Source organism: Polypterus senegalus, chromosome 9, assembly GCF_016835505.1.
Source record: "Polypterus senegalus isolate Bchr_013 chromosome 9, ASM1683550v1, whole genome shotgun sequence".
NCBI classification, from domain to species: Eukaryota; Metazoa; Chordata; class Cladistia; order Polypteriformes; family Polypteridae; genus Polypterus; species Polypterus senegalus.
In genome coordinates this window covers 96,715,475-96,737,732 of record NC_053162.1, presented here as the reverse complement: position 1 = coordinate 96,737,732, position 22,258 = coordinate 96,715,475, and the positions used below count along the sequence as shown (strand labels likewise).

The 22,258-nt window shown below is 37.3% G+C and overlaps 1 protein-coding gene and 1 long non-coding RNA gene across 2 annotated transcripts in view; both read left to right on the top strand.

The window, feature by feature from the left end:
* mlycd (malonyl-CoA decarboxylase) overlaps positions 1-22,258 on the top strand; it is a 172,544-nt gene that overhangs the window by 70,695 nt on the left and 79,591 nt on the right. The window lies entirely within an intron of this gene.
* On the top strand, positions 15,682-18,292 carry LOC120535568. The gene is made up of 2 exons (XR_005634920.1): positions 15,682-17,450; positions 17,693-18,292. It is a non-coding gene; the product is annotated as an uncharacterized LOC120535568 (long non-coding RNA).

Genomic DNA, 22,258 nt, shown 5'->3' with positions numbered 1-22,258 from the left:
AATGGGAAGTTTTCAATATATTTTTCATGGCACATAAGTAGTTGAAAATTGCTGAACTGCTGCTTTCTTTATTTAGGGAATAAGTAAACATTTTAAAGCTGTAATATCACTACTTAATATAGAATATTTAGGTAGGGCTATATAGATAGAACTTTATTTGGCTCCGGGGGGAAATTTGGCAAAATACAAATTACTCCCTACAAGTAAAAAAGTATCTGCTTTCAAAAGTACTCGAATATAAAAAGCAAAAAGAAATACACAGCAATAAACCAAGATGCCTTAATGTGGAAAGTGGCACTATGATATCTTATTAGAGGTGTAAATTACTCAATCTCTGTGAATGACGGATACACAAAAGGGCCTGGACCCCTGTACACTAACCAGTTTACCTCACATCCACCCTGCACTAACTTGGTGTACAGAGAGCTGGGGCTCCAGGATTTGATTAGTGTCCTGAAGTATGCTACTAGTGAGTGTGGATATGACTTACACTGTGGCTCCCTTATTGGGATACCTGGCAGCAGTAGAGGAGGAACCCCTATTTCAGTGACAGAAGATGAAAATAAGACAAGTATAAAAAAAATAATTGGAAATCTCACATCCTTATTATCTGAATAGATACACAATATATAAATGCTAACAGAAAATTAACACAGATTGAGTTTATTGCATTTCAATGAAGTAAAGCTAGACTTAGGGCAAAGTATTCAAATATGACCATGGGGACAAGACGCAAGCACTTTCCATGTCTTGACAGTGAGCAGAAAGCATGAGAATAAATGAACAGTGGAAGGTGCTAAGGGTCTTTTATTTTTGAGTGAGATTCTATTTGTGTCGGAGCAGCACTGAACTATAACCAAGGTTGACAACATACTTAATAGGTCTTTTTTATGAATTTATAATAGCCTGGTCTGAGTAACGAGGATAGCTCGAAAATGTAATAAAGTTAAAAGAATGGTATTTCACCTAAAAATTTAGTTGGGTAAAAGTAGCCATGAATGAAATTTACTCAAAGTACAAATACCTGAAAAATGTACTTAAGTAATGAAGTAGCCGTACTTCATTAATTTACACATTTGGTTTCAACAATTTCAAGACTTTTTGCTCTTATTGCAGTTTGTTTTGCTGTGTGAATCAAAGATTTTGGGGAAAAAAAGCATGAGGATTTATCTGAATTAAAAAGATATTTCTTAATGTGCTATGTACTGGTTGCATCTATAATAGATCTTGTGGAAAATAAACCTTTTGATATGTTTTAATGTCCATTCCAAAATTTTATTACAAAAAAAGAATGAATTTGCCACATGCAGGTGAGCACACTGGTATAACACATCATTCTGTGGTACTATTTTTACAGTCTCTTTATAATTGCAGTAGAGGAAATCTGCAGCTCAATGACATTAATAAGAGAAACACAAAAAACAACTTTGAGACTTCTATTCTTAACCTTATTTAGTCGAGTATTTACATGGATGAGGGGAGTGGAGCAACTAGTCAGGATAAAGTGTTGTTCTTGAAGGCTAAGCAAGCAATAACAAGGCCTAGAACCTCCTTATCAGAATGTTTCACATTCTGTTTCATGTGCTGTCAATACTGCTGCAACTAATTAAAGGTAATTACTAATTGGCTTTTGTCAATAACCAACACAGTTTTAAATATGTTGCTTAAGCTGAAAGAGAATAGTGATCCAGTTTTTTGCACTGCTGTTTCACAGTTTCAAGATAAAGTGTTTAAATTCCAGCCCGTGATCAATGTCTCTAAAGAAGTTTGAATGCTTTTACCAGTGTTTTTGTGTGTTTTCTTTTGTAAACACAGATTTCCTCCAACGTCCCAAAGATGTGTATGTTATATTTCTGGTGACTCTGAATTGGTCTATAATTGGCTCTGAGCCACAGGGTCCTTAACTGCACAAAGAGATTTTGTAAGTTGAGTGCAGGTATTTTTTTTTTCTTTAAATAATTTTAATTATTTCAACATTTTCCTATGTATACTTTCTGCCTTTAAATTGTAATGTCAATGTAAGCATTTTATCTGGAAGTGTCTTTTAGACCAAAAGAAATTACACTGCTTCCTCATGTCTTCTGTGATTATGAAGGAATAAAACTAAGGAAGATGGATTTGCACTAGCAATAAAATGACTCTGATATTTTAAAACAGTTAACATTTGAAAAATATTTTTGGAAACATAGCGACAATATTCATTAGAATATTAATAGTACAGTAAAGCAGATTTTAATTACATATCAAAATGATTTTAAACAGGAGCATTTTGCAGGAAATAGTGAAATTTATTAAAAGCCAATCAACAGACATTAAAACTATTAATAATATAATGTAAGCCCTCTTAAGACAGTGAATCATTTGCCAAAAAGGGTTCACAATTCCTTTAACAGATGGAGTAACAGAGAAATGCATATCTTGCTTTTATTTTCCAGAGAGAGCTGTGAAGAACTGAAAAATGTAGGTTATCACCCATCTATATAATATAAGTCAGTTTCTGTTTGTATAGCAGTTACACTCTTTTTTTCAGCATTAAAGAGTATGATTCACCATCTGTTGGAATGGATTTTAAAATGCATGTGGTATTAAAATTAATTGAAATTTATGTTCCATTAGATGGTACATTGTAATCATTCGCACCACTGTTAAAAATCTTGTCTCTATATATAAAATGCTAAGGGCTCTCTGTCTATTATGTAAAAACTCTGACACCTCTGGCCTTTGAAACTGTCAGTCTATAGCTTATACTGTGACACACACAAGCGACCCATAATTTGATGTCCAGCCTACGGTGGACTTGAATTTTGCCTTTGACTCCTTATCGCAGCCAGGGAAGATGCAGTGGTGCACATCCCTTGACAGGCAATGCACAACTTTGCTTGTGACATAGCTGACATGGAAAACTATGGCTGAGTATGCACACTACATGTGTGGCAAGAAAAAAGAAAGGCGGTATAGTCATGCAGTGTGTACGCAGCTTTGCTGACAGGAACAGAAACCTCGATGATATCAATAGGACAGGCACAGTGGCATGGTCACAGTGGAAAAGTCTTGGTCACACAGGTCATTTGCAACATGCAAACTTCATTGCAAAACACAGTGATACACACTGCCAAGCCAAGAACTGGAATTATCCCTGCAACTGCCACTGCCAGTGAAGCACATTCCACACACCAATGACATGTGTGTCGATTGCAGAAGGCAGATGTAACAAACACTGACAGCTACCAGTGCAACCTTACACTCTAAAAAACAAAGTCATAAACATCATTTGACAATAAAAAACCTATTTCACAATCTTGGCTTAGTATTGGCCGCAATAACTCGTCAAGACCTTGCTGCACATACCAGATCAAAAAACCAGCCTGAAGTTATACAGGAAATGCAAGGGTAAATGATTTAGAACACATACACAATATCAGCAGCTCCTGTTTGGCATCTGTGACAGCCTTTGTTTATAACCCCCCACGATACTGGTGAAAGATATGGCAAAGCGGCCATGCTCAACTCCAGGATACACAGTACATAGGTTTTGCTGCAGCACCATTTGCTGATCGGCAAGTTGAATTTTCATGCTTCATTACAAAACAAACTGATATACACTGTCAAAAGGGGAACCTGTGACAATGACAAACACTCATTATGCCAGTGATGACATGTGCTTCGATTGGGGTGCAGGGTATGGATTTAAGGTATATCAAACACTGCAAACCTTAGCATTGGGCCAAAATCAGGAGCCAAGACACTGCTGCACATAGCGAAGCAAAACATTAGCCTGAATGCACATAGGACTTTCAAGAATAAATGATTTAGGACATACACAGAGTATCAACAGCTCCTGATATTTTGCATCCATGGGACCCTCTATTAATAATCCCTGAGGACACAGTGCATAAAATCAAACACCACAAAAGACCCCTGACATGACACCTCCTGGGCATGTTAAGAATGAACATGTCACAATAATTTAAACATACAGTACCTGTTCAGATGAAGCATTTAAGCAAGCACTTTTCATAGACTGAAAATACAGACATTTCTCTCACTTGCCTACCAAAAGTACAGGATTTCATTAACGCAAACAGCCCTTGCACCCAAGCCTTTACAGATACAAAGCATGTTGAAAAAGAAGAAAAACTACCGGCTCAGACAGATACAGCTTCCAGGAGTTAAAAAGTACTTTCTCTCCGCTTTCACACAAGACCAATTCTGCTAAAATACATAGTACATCAGGCTTGGTTTAACGTTTCATCACATTACATTGCTTCACCTTATGTTTTCTAATCTCTTTTTTCAGTAAAACATTTCTTTCAATATGGATTTCCACGCTACACCACCTCTGATTATGATTCCCTTTTATTGGAAGACCAGAGGAACACACACACAGTATCAACAGATCCTTATATCTTTGGCATGAATGGGAGCCTCTATTTATAATCCCCCTACATATGGTGCCTATGTATTCAGAATTCATAATCAGTTGATCATTCTATCGGCAGACTTCACTCCTTCCAGTTCTGTTTAGTTTGAGGACTGGAGGTTATTGTGTTTCACTAATATCAATACTATGACATAAATCCATTAAGCATTCTTGTGATCCACCCTCATTAATGTAGCAAAATGAGTACAGGGATAAAATGTGATTAAAGTTCATTAAAATCTGTAAAGAGGAAATGCTTGAGCCCCTGTGAGTGTAGTTTGAGACCCCCCACAGTCATATGATCAGTTACTTTCCTCTGTGTGAAAGTACTGTAAGTGTGCTCCAGTGAGGTTAGTTTTTCCCATATACAACTTTTTATATTGTATATTTGTTTCTATTTAAAATTTCCTTCACTAGGTTGTAGTTTCGTTTATATGTGACATCTGTTGGAATGAAAAATGCAAGGAACTTATTACTACACACAACCTATGCTGTAGAATGCTGTCTAGAGTGAACATGTTACAACTGACATCATAGGTATTGCAGAGTGCAGTTACATTTTCCATTCATTCTTTTGCCCTAGAATTCATTTTTATGACACTAAAGTCCCTTGACTGCAACATACTGGTATACAGTATACAGTGGAACATTGGTTCACAAACGTCTCGGTTCACGTACAACTCGGTTCACGACCAAAAGGTTCGCCAAACTTTTGCCTCGGTTCACGACCACACACTCGGTATACGAACAAGCCAGTTTCCCTTTCGGTTTGTGTGTGCCGATGATTGAATAAGGTGTTGCATTATTCTCAGTCAGACGTGCCTGCCTGCTGCTGACAGAGAGAGAGAGAAAGAGAGAGCGAGCCACGTGCCTGCCTGCCTGCTGCTGAGGAGGAGGGGCAGGTTGCTTCACGTGCTTGCCTGCCTGCCTTCTCCTGACATGGGGGGGGTGTTGGGGGGGAGGTGCGTGCACTGCCTGGCTGGTTCATTTAAGCAGAGCCGCTCCCTGTTCATTGTTCTCAGTCAGACGTGCGTGCTTTACCTGCGCTTTCTTTGTGCTCTACAGTGTTTCGTGTGCTTTTGCAGTTAACTATGGCTTTTAAGCAAGTGAAGAGTGGTGAGAAGAAAGTTTTAAAGAAAATTGAAATCGAAGTAAAGAAAGAAATTATTGAAAAGTTTGAGCGTGGCGTTCGTGTTACTGATCTTGCCGCCGAGTACAAGAAGTCAAAATCTACGATTTCGACTATTCTAAAGCAGAAAGAATCTATTAAAGCAGCTGATATTGCAAAAGGAGTTGCAGCGTTAACCAGGCAGAGGCTTCAAGTGCTGGAAGAGGTGGAAAAACTGTTTACCAGTTTACTCATTTACCAATTTGAGAACCCTCGTGCTTTCAAGCAGCACATTGTAAACAAAGCCAGACTACCAGTAATGTGGAGGGAAAACACGAAGGGTTGGGTCACAAGGACTTTGTTTTTGGAATGGCTGCATGAGGCTTTCGCTCCCACCAGCTAAACAGCTAAAAACACCAGAAACCCAAGAAATCACAAGAGAGAAAACACCTGAAGGAAAATATCCTCCTCTCCACCCAGTTCCTCCTCCTTCATGCCAGAACTCGACTCATGCAAGGTTAATTTTCTTGGTGGTTTTTGTATTACAGATTTTTCAAAAGTTAATTTTTCAGTTCGTAGCGTGAATTGTTGCAATGTTACTTTTCTCTTTTTTTAAATATTCTCTTTTTTCCGCTGTGCTTAAAACTCATTAAAAAAAGTGTTTACATGGAGTTGTTCATAGCGTGATTTGTTGCAGTGTTACTTTTCGCTTTTTTCAAATGTTCCTTTTTTTCCACTGTGCTTAAAACTCATTTTAAAAAAAGTGTTCACAGCGATCGGGCTGTAAGGCTATTAGCATGAACTCCTGCGATGTTTTTTTGGTTGCTTGTGGTTGGTTTTTAAATTAAAGTTTGGATTTGTTCAAATGTTCCCCTCTGTTCAGAGAGAGAGAGAGAGAGCGAGCGAGCGAGAGCTAGTGCTGCTGATAGGGGGGTTTGGTGCTACAGAGAGAGAGAGAGAGAGAGTGTGAGCGAGCCTGGGTGTTTTGTGTCAGTGTTATTCAATGTTTTTACATTAGTTTACTACTACACTGTGCATTCTATGGTGTAATTAACTATATTTGTGCTTAATCTTTACATATATTTACATACAGTTCGTAAGGTCTAGAACAGATTAATTGTATTTACATACAATTCTATGGGGGAAATTGCTTTGGTTCACGACCAACTCGGTTTACAACCAGAGTTTTGGAATGAATTATGGTCGTGAACCGAGTTTCCACTGTACACATATTTAAGGCTACCAGAGTTTAGTTAAGTTAGTGCTGTACCAAGAATTTTACACATTCTTGTCTGTAATAGTAGGGTGTTGTACCGTGTTAGCCATGATGGATGCAGTGAGAAGTCAGTGATTTTATCCTGTCTGAAGAAGGGGCCTTATCTGCCTGTAAAGCTTATATATTGAAATCTGCTCCATTAGCCAATAAAAGGTGTCATTTTGTTTGACTTCACACATTCATGTGGTATTTAATCTTTCTTTTCACAGCTATTAATGTGGTAGGTTTTTGAAGTGTTGTGATGGATTAATATTATCCCTCTATTTAAAAAAAAAAAAACAATCCTGGAAAGGAAAAGCAGGCAGACGATAATTGATCTTCTCAGAAGACACTTAAAAGACCCGCAAGACGCAAACTTTATCAAATAACACTCAGTCGTTTAAAGGCACATAGCACACACAGATCCTGTGCTCTCAGCACATATAAAGCGTACAAGGACCTTGCATTCCAGATGAAACGTCAACGAAAGAAGAAGAAAGAGCAGTGAGAAGAAAAGAGACCCAAAAGTGTTGGAGGGAAAAAAAAGCAGATAAGAGATTATGAAAGCAGTGGAATTCGAAAGGCTCAAACAAACGATGGTGCGATACACATGCAGAGAAAGGTACAGAATATGAAAGCAGTAAAATTCGAAAGTATTGTAGCGTCCTGGCCAGGTTGAAGCCTTTTTGTTTTAAGTGACTGTTAGGTTCGATTGAGGGAGGGCGGAGTACAGCATGGAAGACTGATAGCAGCACGGCGGCACCTCCTTGACATGCATTCCTATAATGTAGGCTATTATAAGTAATAAACATAGATGTCAGCCTGCTTGGTGAAATTTTCACCTGTAGATTATAACTGTCATTGCTGTCTTCATTTGTTCTGTCCACCTGTAGTATTTCTCTCACCTCACAAATTACCTATTGTTATAGCCAGGGCTGTGGAGTTGGTAGATAAATTCTTTGACTCCGACTCCTTAGCTTCCGGTACATCTGACTCTGACTGTAACTCCTTTGTATTTAATACGCTAATGTATTTTCCATGTTGATTGAAGGAAGGCAACATAAACATTGTCACAATAATGAGACATACTCTGATAAAGGTATGGGGCAGCCACCCGTATATTCTGGTATCCTAGCTGCAAAGTCATTTTTTTATCAAAATAAACAGCACTGATGTGCATACAAATGAGTCCAAAACAAGACTGAGGATTTAGGGAAAAGAGACCGGCTTTTAAAGGGGGAGACAGGAAGTGAGGTCATAAGGATCAGGCTCATGTTCTTTAGCCATTGGTTCGAGCCCAGATGTGACATCACAGGGGCCGGAGCCGGTAAGGTCTCCTTCCATTGGCTCAGTCCCGGAAGTGACGTCAAGAGAGCCAGATGGAATCTCTCAGGAATGGTCTACAGGAAAGAGAGAAAAAGAGTCCGTGCACTCTGCCAGCTCCCAGCATGCCTCGGAACTGCTGTCACTCAAGCCCTTTAGCTGCCTCCCATGCGCACGTGTGTGACAACATCATTTAACCACATGACTACTGGCTAGGAATCTGACTCTCTACCGTATTGGCCAGTTAAACAAAAAAATGAAAACGATAAGGTTTTATTTATTGTTTTTATCAAGTGGCTATAAAGTAGTAGCATGCATAAAAATCAGGAACATGAACTTTTACCAGTTCAAAAAATATAAAACACATTCTTCGGTAGTTTTAAAACAAAAACAAAGCTTAACTGAACAAAAAACAGTTTATATATTAAACTTGGAATACAGTTGTAAAGTAGAATAGCCGTTATGTGCAGCCCAAAATTAATTCAATGCAGTATTCTAAGAAATAGAATTGCTTCTGCCAGATCCTCTTTCATAGAAGCTCTTAAATCTGACTTGATTATTTTTAGAGCTGAAAATAGTCTTTCAACACTAACCAGGTTTCCATCCAAGGAGTTTTTGCGAAAAAATATTTAGCGCTTCAAATTTTAGCTGATGGAAATGCTAATTATCGATAAAATGTTGTACATGTCGACATAATATTTTTCCGTTTAACTTTAGTGCATAAATTCCATATCGATACTTCAGATGTCGCGAAAACTACATTGGAAACACTTTTTGTCAGAAAAAAAGGGCTTTTAACGCAAATAAATGTGTCACATGATACATTTTCATCACGTGCAATCAAAACGAGAATAGCGGAGCGGTTCGCATGGTCTGATGAAGAGACTCGTTATTTCTCGTGATGAGCCAATGCAGTAGCGGATAGGCTGGGTCTCCTGCTACTAAAAGGGGTACCTGAACTCCCTCCACATCAACTGTAGCCTGGGGGTGTCTCTCAGGATGTCTAAATAATACAAAAACCGCAAAGGTAATTTACTGTGCCAGTCAAAATATTTAATAAACCGTGTGTTTCATTATCTAAACATTTTTTTCTTATTATTAAATGGCAGATGTTTTAGCATATATGAGAAATTCTCTCATTAATATTAACTTTAGTTTTTTTTTTTATTAAACGTCGCTATTTTGTATTAATTCAAATTTCAGTTTTAATTAAAAACTTTAAGGGAAGCAGGTTACAGTACTAATTCAGTTGTTATCGCACAGAGAAGGGATGTTGAAAGGTAGGCTCACCTGTACAGATCCGATGCTGCAAACACAGCTGCATCATGGGCACTTCCAGGAGTGCCAACGCAAATGTCTCGTATCATGCACCTGTCATCAACAAGGGCCTGGAGAACAATAGATGGCCACCCTTTGCGATTAATGTAATCGCGGTAGCCTTCCGTCGGGGGAAGAATAGGCACATGCGTGCCATCCAGCGCACCGTAAATCTGTGGCACAAGATGCACCAAGGAATTGCGGTATGCATTGGCCTCTGCTACAGTCGGAAGTCTGATATAACGCCGCATTAATTTTTCTTTAATAGCGGTGCACACAGCATATACACATCGATGGACGGTAGTTTTACTAACCCCGAAAGTTTCTCTAACTACTCTATACTCAGCGCAGGTTGCCAGCTTGTAAAGGGCAATGGCAATCCGCTTTGGGGTTGGAGCAGGTGGTCGGTGACAACCTGTGATGGGCGCAACATCAGGACTGATAAATCCACACAACATCTCACACATCGGCCGTGTCATTCTAAAATGTTGCAGCCAGAGATTTTCTGTGAAGTGTCTCTCCACCACCTCCTCCCAGAAGGTCTTATTCCGTCGTTTCTCCCATACCCGCACTGGGGTACTTTCTTCGAGCTCTAGGGCTATCAGACAAGCAACTGCTTCATTCTGCTGTCGTCTTCGGATATTATGTACAATTCCAATTATTTGTGAAACTGAAATAACAGTAAGCTGGCAAATTTCAAAAAACTGTCTGAATAATCTCTCCATTTCTTTGTTTAGTGGAGGGGGTGTAACTTGGAAAACAAAAGGTAGATAATTTGCGACATACACAAAATTATGTATGGAAACGGCTCAAGGGCAGATTTTTTTTCGCGATACAACAAAACTTATGCGACAGTTCGTTTTGCAGGGGATGACGTCATCACGCACACCACTTAATCAATAAAAAGCCAGTTGGATGGAAATAGGCTGGAGACAGCAAATTTCGCACATTTTTTTTACGTATATTCTGTTTGTCGATAACAAAACGTCGCAAAAAACTGGATGGAAACTTGGCTACTAACTTGGGTGGGTGGCATTGCTGTTACAGTTCTAGCCACATCACTAATTATCTCTGGATTAGGGCTGCAACTAATGATTATTTTGGTAGTCGACTAATTGTTCAGTTTTTTTTCTGATTAGTCACAATTATTTCATGCCTGACTATTTTGATGCCTGTGGCCTGTAGTTGCACATCCTGTTCTGGGCTCCAGTGCATGTCTTACCTCATCTGCTCACGTATGTCCACCTGTGAATGTCACCCTGATGTCTCTGCATTAACACAATTAAAATTAATAATAATCGTATTCAAATAACAACCAGTAAAACATATGAATTTGAAAATAATCGGATGTTTTATATTAGTGTGACCATCACAATAAAAAAGAAATACATTAAACAATACAAACTAAAGTGCGCATAGTCTTTAAACAAAAAAAGTGCATTTAACTTAACCAGAAATGGCCACTGGTGTGTCTTAAAGTCCAAAAGTTTAAATAAAGCTTCAATACAAACAAAATAAAACAATAATGTACAGTTTATAAAAGATTCAATTCATATATTCCTGATTGCAGTGCAGGAATGTGAGCATTTCAACATGCTCTGGTGTGAGGCTGGCTATCTTCTTTGAGACAATGTTCCCAGCTGCTGAGAAGAGACACTCAGATGGAGCAGAGGTAGCAGGAATACTGTACACAAGAATGATTTTGCAGACAGATAAAGATGTTTTAATCATCACACTCTGAAGGAAAAGTGTTGTAGTTTATCACATCATGTACTATATTATGCCAAAATAAAAAATAACAGACTTAAATATGTAACAAGCTAATTACTGATATACTCCAAAACACAAGTTAACCAACATTAGTTAGAGATGGTTTACTATTCATATGAACTCAAATATTATATGAACAAAGAAAAAAAAAAACTAGGACGGCTCAGCTACTCCTATTCACTCTTTTACTATAGCTTGAAACACGTTAGCAAACATAACAGACGTTATATGCATTTAACCCTGAAACTGCTGCAACCGGCTAGAGTCGGTTTCCAGTGTAATTTGGAAGCACGCCAAAGCCGAGTATATGCGGTGACATAAATTCATTGAACTCCACAACTGGCTAAAGTTGTTTCTCAGTGCAATTTGGCAGCATGCCAGAGTTGATCAGTCACTGCATATATTTGTTGAGCAGCCAGCTCGTGAGCACTGCCAGCCCCTGCAGCCTCACTGTCTCTGGGATTCAGCCGCTGCACTAGACGAGCCTGCAATCATCAGGGTTTACTTCTGTGTGTTTGCATGAAACCAGTTCAAGCACAGTTGGTTTGGTGATTTACTTCATTTCATCAATAGCTTCAGTTGCACTTTGAACATACTGTATAATAATAGATTGTTGCAGTATTTTTTTTTATAGTTTTTACAGTTCATTTGCATTCTGTAAAATGATCAGTGTTGCAATAATTGTGATGCTCTTTGCATGAAAAAAAAATATGTTCCATTAAAATTTCAAATTTTCTTTGTGAATTGTGACATCTACTTAAAAAGCGCAGCTAAAAAGTATTTGACATCCAGGGGTGCATTAACCCCTAAGTATGACAAACAATAACAAACGATACTCCCCCCAGACTTTCATGTTGTGCATTGCAGTTACAAAAACCAATGTGGTTCTTTGTGACTGGAGCCTCTATTGAACGTTCTGTTTATGACGTGTCGACAATAAAAAAAAAAAAAAATCTGTGTCGACTGTTTTTTGTAGTCGACGTTGTCGATTACATTGACTAATTGTTGTGGTCCTACTCTGGATCAACAAGGATGGCTTCTTGTACAGTCAGTTTCGATGAGTGATCATACTTTTCAGCTTCTTTTAATTCTTTTAAAAAAAACTCCTGCTGGAATCTCTTTATTTGGACATTTACTGGTCGTTTATCTTTCACGCATAGGTGACGTCGGTTTGCTTTTGAAACTTCCATTTTGTCCAAGTAGGAATCAAAGTATAATTCTTCATTTGAAGAGGATGATCCTGAGTTACCAGTGTTTCAGGTAGTAGCAATCCCTTCATATGAACTGCTACATCATAGAGTGCCTTTTTTCCATTAGCAATCTGGTCACTGCTCAACAAAATTCAGCTCATTGGACCAACGTAAATAGCAGCTAACAAGATTTAATTATCCAGTAAGATACCATCAGCTATTAACCCTCCACTTTTGTTCAGGCAATATATCAAGCTCTTCCATTCCAAGAAAAATTTACCAGGTGTTAAATCTTCTGCAACCTCTTGGTGACAGTAAAGGGGTAAGAAAGTAGACTTTCCAGTTTTTTTGCTTGTGCCCACTGGCTTTCAGTTAATAAAACATTTTCATTGTCCAGTTCTTCAAGAAAGTCTTTTAGTTCAAGCAAACGCTTTACCCAGCATGTTGTTTGATCAAAAATGGCTCCTTTTCCTCCATGTCTTTTTAAAATGGCATCTGTTTTAGGGGCCCTGACAGCAACAGTTACTTGCCTGAATTTGCCAATTAGAGTAGCTGCATGACAATCTTTCAATCCATCTCTTATTGCAAGTTGCAAAGTATGAACAGCACAATGCATATGTTGAATAGTAGTAAGCTTAGATGCTTCTTCAGCAATGTTATCCAAAATTTCACTATTGTCATCGGTTCCACTTTCTCCAATGCTTGCAGAACTGTCTTCCCCTAATATCTGTTTGTCACTTTCTTCATCTACTTTATTCATTTTCTCAATTGTGCTTAACATATTAGAAGCATTTTCTGTTACAATACATATAATCTGTTCCTTTTTAATTTGAAAATCTTCTAGAACAGGTGGTGTGCAAAGTTATACTAAAGTTCAGTCTTTGGGTGGGAGCATATGTGTAGAGTGCAGACAGAACCCCTGAACACACATCAGGCCATATCACACACCTACACCTTGAACTTTTTAAACACATTATAACTGAAATAAAATGAAAGCACTTTTTGTAATGTACCATAATCCAGTGTACAATATGTGAATGTCTGGTTGTATAATAGCTCAGCTGAACTTCACATTAGTAGTAACACAACTATGCACTGGGCTTTATTCTTATATCAGAGAAGTGCTTAATTATGACTATTGTTTGTGAAATGGGACATTTGAACTTGCTGTATTTTTTTTCATTACCATTTAAATTTATTAGAAATCGGTACATTTTTGCCGACTCTGACTCCAGGTACCCAAAATTGTCTCCGACTCCACAGCCCTGCTTATAGCTGAAGTTGCACATTGTTCCAAGTTCTCTTTTATTAGAGCTCTTGGCAACCCTCCATCCCACTATTTTTTATACGTACATGTTAACTCTCACTTCAGTATAGGAAGATTATTTTTTTCTTTTCCTAGATAATACCATAACATAACCTTCACTGGTTATAAAATGTATATGGTAGAAGTCTGCTATACTCTCTTTTAATCATCAATGTCAATCAGTATTACTACTTCCCCTGTCATTTCAGTTTGTAAACAGTTCAAGTATCTCAGACATGCAATCTGTTCATCTTTAATTCAATATCTTGCTTAAGTTATTTCCAGAATTAGAAATCCCATGATTCTTGGCCAAATGTGTTTTTTATCTTTTCAGTTTTGTTCAGCAATTTCCAAAATGAACCTTCTCCCTGACTGCTGTTTCTGTTCCTCATTATTTGTGCAACCAGATGTTGATTCAATTCCCCTATTTATCTTGCTTTACTTATCCGTTTACTAACATAAAAGTAAAGTCAGCTAAGCTTTGTTTATGCACAACTCTGTCTCCCGTTCCAAACTGGCATTGGTAGTTTCTTTATAAAAAAAATCTTCCCTGTGTTCTTGCATTTTTTTGGAGGAGTTAGATCTTTTTGTGAACTTGGGATTCCAATTTTCCATTATTTTTGTAATTTAGAGGTCATTTAGCCAGGCTAAGCTCCCCACAACATCTTGTCAAGCCTCACCCAGCCATGCTGTCTTAACCAGTGTGTGAGGTGAGACAACAAAACAATCATCTCAGGCAGCACATTTATGGCAACATTGTCGTGTAACTTTTTTTATTTATTTATTCGAATCATGAAATAATTAAACAAAAAAGATAAATGTGAACCCTAAGAATTAAAGATGCAGCCAGTGAGTAATTTATATGCTGTCTTTTAAAATTTGTAAAAATACTGCAGTGGTGCCAAACGTTGCAATATGCAACTGTAACTAATGTGAAGAGTGTAATCATGGAATTGTAGATGATGTAACAAAGGACGGGATTTGCTGAGTTTTAACACAAGTTTTATTGTAAGTCCATTTGACAGATCCTTATACTTGGGAGTCAAATTGTCATGTTAATCATTTAATTTTACTGTGCCATGTCTGTGTCCCCTATATGCCTGAGAAAGAGTTATTATAATTCTTGTTGCTAGATTATTATCTATGTTGTAATCTATACTTTTTTGCCCCCTTGTCTCAATATTTATGATTGGTCAGTGTAGAAGTGTGCGATACGTATTGTCTACGATAATATCTTAATTGTTCTTTTAACGATGTGTGAGCTGAAATTGAGTATCTCACTCACTTTGCAAAAAACAATCAAAAAACGCCTTGATGGTCCATGCATTCACTGTCTCATGTAATCTAACTACTTTGCGTGCACAAAGCGAGTGCATAGGCGAGAGAAGGTTCTTGCTGTGTGTCGTGACATGGGGTGGAGACAGAGCTCAGAGGGGCGTGCACATACACAGCTGGGTAAGGCCTAAGTCCCACCCAATTAACATAATCTGTGTTTGCATAATTAGATGTGGACAGCTTGGAGTGTGTCAGCCTGTCCCATCCTGTTTGTCACTGTGGGGAGATTTATTCCTAAAATGATCAGGTCACAAAATGCTATGTAAGCTCCAAAATAGTTATTGCACATTTTCGAATAAGTTTGTTTCTGGTGTCTTCTGTTTAATACTTAGGTGTTTACCTGGTTCAAAATCCAAAAACTCAAATGATGTAACGATGTAACAACACATTAGCAGTTCATTTAAACAGAAGACAGAATGAAACTCAGTCTAAAATGTACAGGGTGGCCCACGAAAAAGTAGCCCGCCTTCCTGCCAGAGTGGCGTGCCGATTGACTACCCTCATCACGAAAGCTGTTTAGACGTAGTGCAAACGTGTGAGTACGAGCTGAGCGACATGTATTCCATTCCACAAAGAATCATTTTCAGCACTTTCTGTAAAGAGTGAGTAAAGATTTTTGCATTTCAAGTTTCTTTCTTTATGGAAGGGCGCCTTTTTTCACCAGAGATGCGGGCTACTTTTTCGTGGGCCACCCTGTATAACAGCTTAATATTTTAGAGCTTATACATCATTTTATGAACATATCATTTTCGGAGGAAAAGGAAGAAGTGCTTCAGCAGATCGAGTAAATTTCCTGCACCTGCAAACAAGATGGGATGGGGTGACAAACTCTGAGCCGCCCACGTCTTACTATGCAAACTCTGATAACTGTACATGGGCAGGTCTGAAATACTACTTTCCCCGTGTATGTGCACACCCCTCTTAGCTCTGCACAATTAGGAGCCCACAATTGCCTAAAACGAGTAAGCAAACAGCGCCAGGGTATAAAACAGCCCTCACAATCTGCATTGTTGTGCCCCACATGCTATTAGCTGTTACTTTTATTTATTGAACTGTGTGCCTCCTTTGTCTTGTCATTTATTAACACACCAGTTAGTCACGTCCTGCACGCTCAGCGATATTATAAATGCCCATGAAGCTCATGTAATGCATGCAGGTTCCATGACAAAAAAACAAAAAAAGAAATAATGCAGAGCACCCCTTGTGTCTCACCTAGGCACCCCCTTTATGTCTAGTTTTGGTCACTTCCAAAATGTGTCTTTAAGTTATATAACCCCCTGGATCTGGTTAGTTGTGAATATGTCTACGCACATCTCTTATCAAGATCCAATCATCTAACCCAGGAAATCACTCACCTTACAAGTGTCTTATATCTTAAAGCTTTGTTTAAATGTGTACTGTCTGCTGTGTACTTCTTTGTAAATCATTACTTTTTATTGTCTTTGGTTGCAGATCTGTAAATACCTGTATGTTTCCTTTGTATATGTTTCAGTTTACAATGAGGTATGTCCAGTAAAATCCTTCAAGAAAGCTCACACTTGTCACTTTGTGTGGAAGTGCCACGTTGTTTAAGCTCTCTATGCCCGAGCAAGTGGGCAGAAAATATGTTGTTAGATTTAATTTTAAGACCTGGGTCATCCTCATTTGCATGGAGATGGTTTTGCTTTGAAAAGACCTATGTTGCTCAAATGATGGCAATCTGCACACCATGCTGGAAATCGGTTGCTGTTAAAGACAGTTCATCAACTAACTTCTTTCACCATCTGCAAACTAAACACCACACAGAATATAAAGAATACAAGAAGCTTCAGGGGTCAGCTGTTAAGGCACAAGCACAAAAACATACTCAACGGTCTTTAGCGGAATCATTCTGCAAAAAGTGCCATATGACAATTAAAGCAACAGATGACATGACATAACAAACGCCGTCACCAATTACATTGCAAAACATATGGTGCTAATTCAAGTGGTTGAGAGGGATGGTTTCAAATAACTTTTGCATACTATAGACCCAATATATACACACTACCTGGCCGAAAATAGTTTAGTCAAAAAGCTCTACCTAAGCTGTATGATTCATGTCACCAAATTCTGATGCATAAACTGCAGAAGGTTTCACATTTTGCCACAACAACGGATTTATGGTCAAGCCAAACAACAGAGCTATATCTCTTCTTGACAGTGCCTTTCATCTGTGAAAACTGGCAACTGCAAAAGCTACTGATTGCAAACATCCTACTTCCTAGAAGCGCACACAGGTGACATCTTCGCGCAAGGTCTGAAAGATGCATTGGCATCATGTTCACTGTAAGAAAACCACATGGTTTGCATGACAACAGACAACGGGGCTAACATTGTCAATGCACTATGGATTAACAACTGGAAAAGGCTTCCTTGTTTTGGACACAGGCTTCATATTGCCATTGGTGAGTAGTTTGGGTTTAAGTGAAATTGATCTTGTATTTACTGTATTAGGATGTTTAAAAATACAAAAAGGAGCAGTGATAATAAGTAAAGCTGCTAATGACAAAATAATATAATTTATTATAAGTAATTAACTTGGATATTATTTATTTTATAATAATGCAATGTCATTGTTACATACCAGCACACTTTGAATATTCAGTTGACTTATAATGTTTTTCTTTGTATATTAAATGTTTTCCAGACATGCGGGATACGAGAATAGACACAGCCATTGGAATTTGCAAAATGGTGGTGGGAGGTTTTTCCAATAGCTGGAAAAGAATAAGGCACTTCCTGATGTACAAGAGCAGCTGAAACTTCCAGAGCATAGTCTCATCACCTAGTCACCAACAAGATGGGACTCCAGACAGGGCATGATAGAGAGATTTATTGAACAAGAACATGCCATTCGTCATGTGTTGACTGCAGACAAAAAGCACAGGTATCTTGTCCCAACATGGTAAGATGCTCAGGTGCTGGATGCAGTAAGTAAAGCACTTGGCCCTCTTCTGGACTTCACAGATGCCCTTTCAAATGTGCAACTAGTAATAGTTTCATACTTAAAACCTGTGTTTGCCTTGTGCGTCACTGAAGTCCTGGTGGTGAAGTCTGAAGACACAGACCTAACCAAAAAGATCAAACAAATCATTCTAGAGTATCTGGACATGAAGTAAACAGAAGACTGTGGGAAAGAGCTGTTGAGTTTGGGATCTACACTTGACCAATGGTTCAAAAACTGCTACAATAATGATGACAGGCTCAAACCCATTACAACAGCAGTTATGACAAAACTCATGGCTATGGTGACAGAGGAAAACCGCCCTACCCCAGGCCCCTCAACTGCTTCATCTCACCTTATGGCTGCAGATGTTGGAGCAGGTGATGACACAAGGGAGGTAGCACAAAAGGAAAAAAAAAATCTTAACACAGTAAATCAGAGAAGGTGAGTCTCTGCACACTGCCATTGAAAAAGAGATCAAGAGCTACTTGATTATACCTGAAATGTACAGTGATCTAAATCCATTTGAGTGGTGGAAAACACATGAGGTACATTTCCCCAAATTAGGGAAACTTGCAAAAATGTTCCTGTGCATCCCTGCCTCAAGCAGCCCTTCTGAGAAAGCTTTCAGCACTGGAGGAAATCTTGTAACATGTAACCGTGCTGTTCTAAAGCCAGATCCTGTGGCCAGACTGGTGTTTCTGCCATACAATCTGAAGTTTCCTCAGTAGAATTTTGCAATTATTTTATTTTTTTCTGATATTTTTGTTTAATATTGGACAGGATTAGGTTTTTTTGTATCCTTGTGTAATATATGGCAGAACACGTTTACAAGTACTGTAATGTACAGAAAAAAATATTGAAGAGTATGTTACATTTTTGTTCTTGCTTGTTTGCTGCACAACTCATCTTACAGCAGAACAGTTTATGCTTATCAGGACTGTGGGGTTCATGTCCCTGTATTTAAATTACTATTAGTATTTTATTATTCCCTTTGTTTTCATATCTTGTTAGCATTAAGGTTAAGTGTTTGTTTAAAATGCTCTCAAAATAGTTGTGTTGGTCTTTGTGCAGTTTTTTTGTGTAAATCCTGTAGGTCACTTTGAAATTGTTTTCTCATACTTGCACTGTTTAATCTCAGTAAAACTTTGACTGGTGATTTTAATGTTTTTCTGTTATTTTACTTCAGTTTTAAGTAAATAAATAAAAACTGTTGTCCTTAACTATTATTTCCATTAATGTCATTAGTAAGCTACAGTTAATATCCTATTAACAAGAGTAAGCTAGATCAGTAAGACTTTTATAAACATGTTTATAAAGGATGCAAAATATCGTCTATCGTTATCGTCAAAGTTCCAAAAAATATCAAGAGATATTTTTTTTGGCAGTATCTTGCACTCCTAGGTCAGTGCCCTTGCACATCACATTGTATTAAAATAAATGGAATGAATGTGCATCTGCAGTCCGAAACTAGAGGCATTACAGTGTATATATTAATTATGTCATTTTGTATAATATTGTTAATATCCAAAATCTGTTTAAGGTGTCAATCACCTTGAAGTTTTCTTAGCTTGCAGGACATTTTAAAACAACCAAGGGATTTAGAGTAACGTGCAGGAGGAAGATACAGCTAAGGTTCATTTTGCTTTCAATTTTGTATTTTACATTTTATAGTTTTTAATAAAAAAATTGTTTTGTTGTTGTAAATATAGTTATTTTTATCATTTTAAAAATAGCTATTTTTATATTTTTTTTTTACCCCAAAAAATATATTTTGGTATATACTGTATATATTTTTTGTACTAAGTTTCATGAAGCCTTTGCAGCAGAATATATGTGCACTAAGTGAATCATTTCATATTTGATAGCAATTTGCAACGGTTGGGGAGAATGGGAGAAAACATGTACTCAGCACTGTGAAAAATACTATGATATGAGAGGCATTCAAAAAGTTTATGCATTTTTTTAATTGTATTTATTAAAAATTTTAAAAACAAATTATATCACTTTTTACATTGTACCCTTCCTTTGCAATACAGTTTTCCCAGCGTCATACCAACTTTTTAATGCCATCAGCAGAAAATGTTTTTGCTTTCACCGTTTCCAACGAAAATATAAAAGTGCAAAAACTTTATGAACGTCCCTGTAGTTTCACTCACCAGTGGAAACACTACTTTTCTGTTGCTGTTGATGAATTCATGCCGGTATTATTTAAGGCGTCAGCAATGTCGTATACTGTTACATGTTGGATTTTAAGGAGTTTATCACACCAAACCCCCATAGCATTTAAAATGACCTCCATTACTTTTCTGGTGTGGAGCTTGGACTGCACTGATTGATCAACTGCCTATCTTAGCCGACTGATTTTCATTAAAAAAAAACCTTGATCAGTGATTAGTTGTTAGGCCAATTACATAACCAATTTTTTTTTTTTTCCTTCAGCATTTGCTTTCCTAATCCTTAAGGTAATTTAGTTGTAGTTAATGAATCCAGACCTTTATATTTTGTTCTTTAATTAAAACAGACATTGCTTGTCTGAGCTTGGATGGTAAATGAGCTTGTGTTTAGTACAGCACCTCACATTTGTCAATTAAAAAAATAGATAAGGAAGAATTTTAAATTTCTGCATATTAAACTGTAGGCTTGTTGACTTCAAAAGTAAAATTTGTCTGTTTTAGTTGTAAACTTGTTAAAAATGTTAGCATTGTAGCTTCTTCATAAACATCTTGTGAACATTTTATAAATTTCAGACTTTTTGTAAGGGTTTGTATTGTTTATTATTTGTTTGTGTGTCGTAGAGTATCAGTTTTGGTTAAAAAAAAAGGACAGCATAATAAATTGGTAATGTATATTTAAGGGTGGTACACTATAAAAAGTATATACTATATACAACTCTGTTGTGCAATTAATCATTAAAATTATTTAAAACAAGTAAAGCATGTATATTTACATTTAAGCATTTTGTGTGACAATATATTTTTGTTAGAAAATTGTGAAAATGTTTTTTTTGGGGGACAGTATGGAAAATTTTCATTGCAGACAATATGATCTCAAGATATTTCATGTTTTGTCTGGTCAGCTTCATTACATTTGTTAATATACATCAATTCCTGCATTTTAGGCCTGCAACACATTCAAAAAAAAAGTTGGGACACTAAAGCATTTACCACTTTGTAATGTCCCCATTCCTTCTCACAACACTTAAAAGACATTTTGGCATTGAGGATACCAAGTAATGAAGCGTTTCAGGTGTTATTTTGTCCCATTCTTCCTGCAACCACATCTTAAGATGTGCATTATTACAGGATTGTTGTTGTTGCATTTTTTGTTTCAGAATTCTCCACACATTCTTTATTGGGGACAGGTCAGGACCCTCTTCTTCCTCAGCCATGCCTTTGTAATGTGTGCAAATTGTAGTTTTGCATTGTCTTGTTTCTCTAAAATCTCAGTGTACTTTTCTTACTTTATTTTTGAATTTTATTGATTTTATTGAAATCAAATAACATTCCATACATATATGTCAGGGTTTACAACAAATCAACCCCCACCAATGAGAGAGAGCTAGGCCAGCAGAATAAAACTTTAAGCTAGTAAAAATAAGTAAATAAATTCACAAATGAATAAAGATAAATAGAGTAAAAGAAAAAAGAGGGGAGAGAATCTGCTTCCTCAGTTTAAATGCTTATTCTAAAATGTAATTGATTAAATCCTGCCAGGTTTTGAAAACATTGTGTACAGATCCTCTAAGTGAGAATTAGATTTTTTCCTAATTTCAAATAGTATATAAAATCAGTTACCCACTGACTTAAAATACGAGAGTTAGGATTCTTCCAGTTGAGCAAGATAAGTCTACGTGCCAATAGTGTAATAAAAGCAATTGCAGTTTGTTTACCCTTCTCCACTTTAAGTCCATCTGGAAGTACACCAAACATAGCTGTTAATGGGTTAGGAGGGATTGTGACTCCAAGGCTCTCTGAAAGGCATTTAAAGATTTTGGTCCAGATTGATGTTGATTTGGTGCACGCCCAAAACATGTGGCCCAGTGAGGCTGGAACTTGATTGCAACATTCGCAGGTTGGATCTTACCCTGGAAACATTTTGGACAATTTAAAGCAAGACAGATGTGCTTGATATATAATTTTGAGTTGAATAATTGTATGCTTTGCGCTTATGGAGCTCGAGTGAATTCTGTCCATTGCTACCTTCCACTTTTCTGAAATGTTGAGTGAGAGATCCATTTCCCACTATACTCTTGGCTCTTTGAAAGGA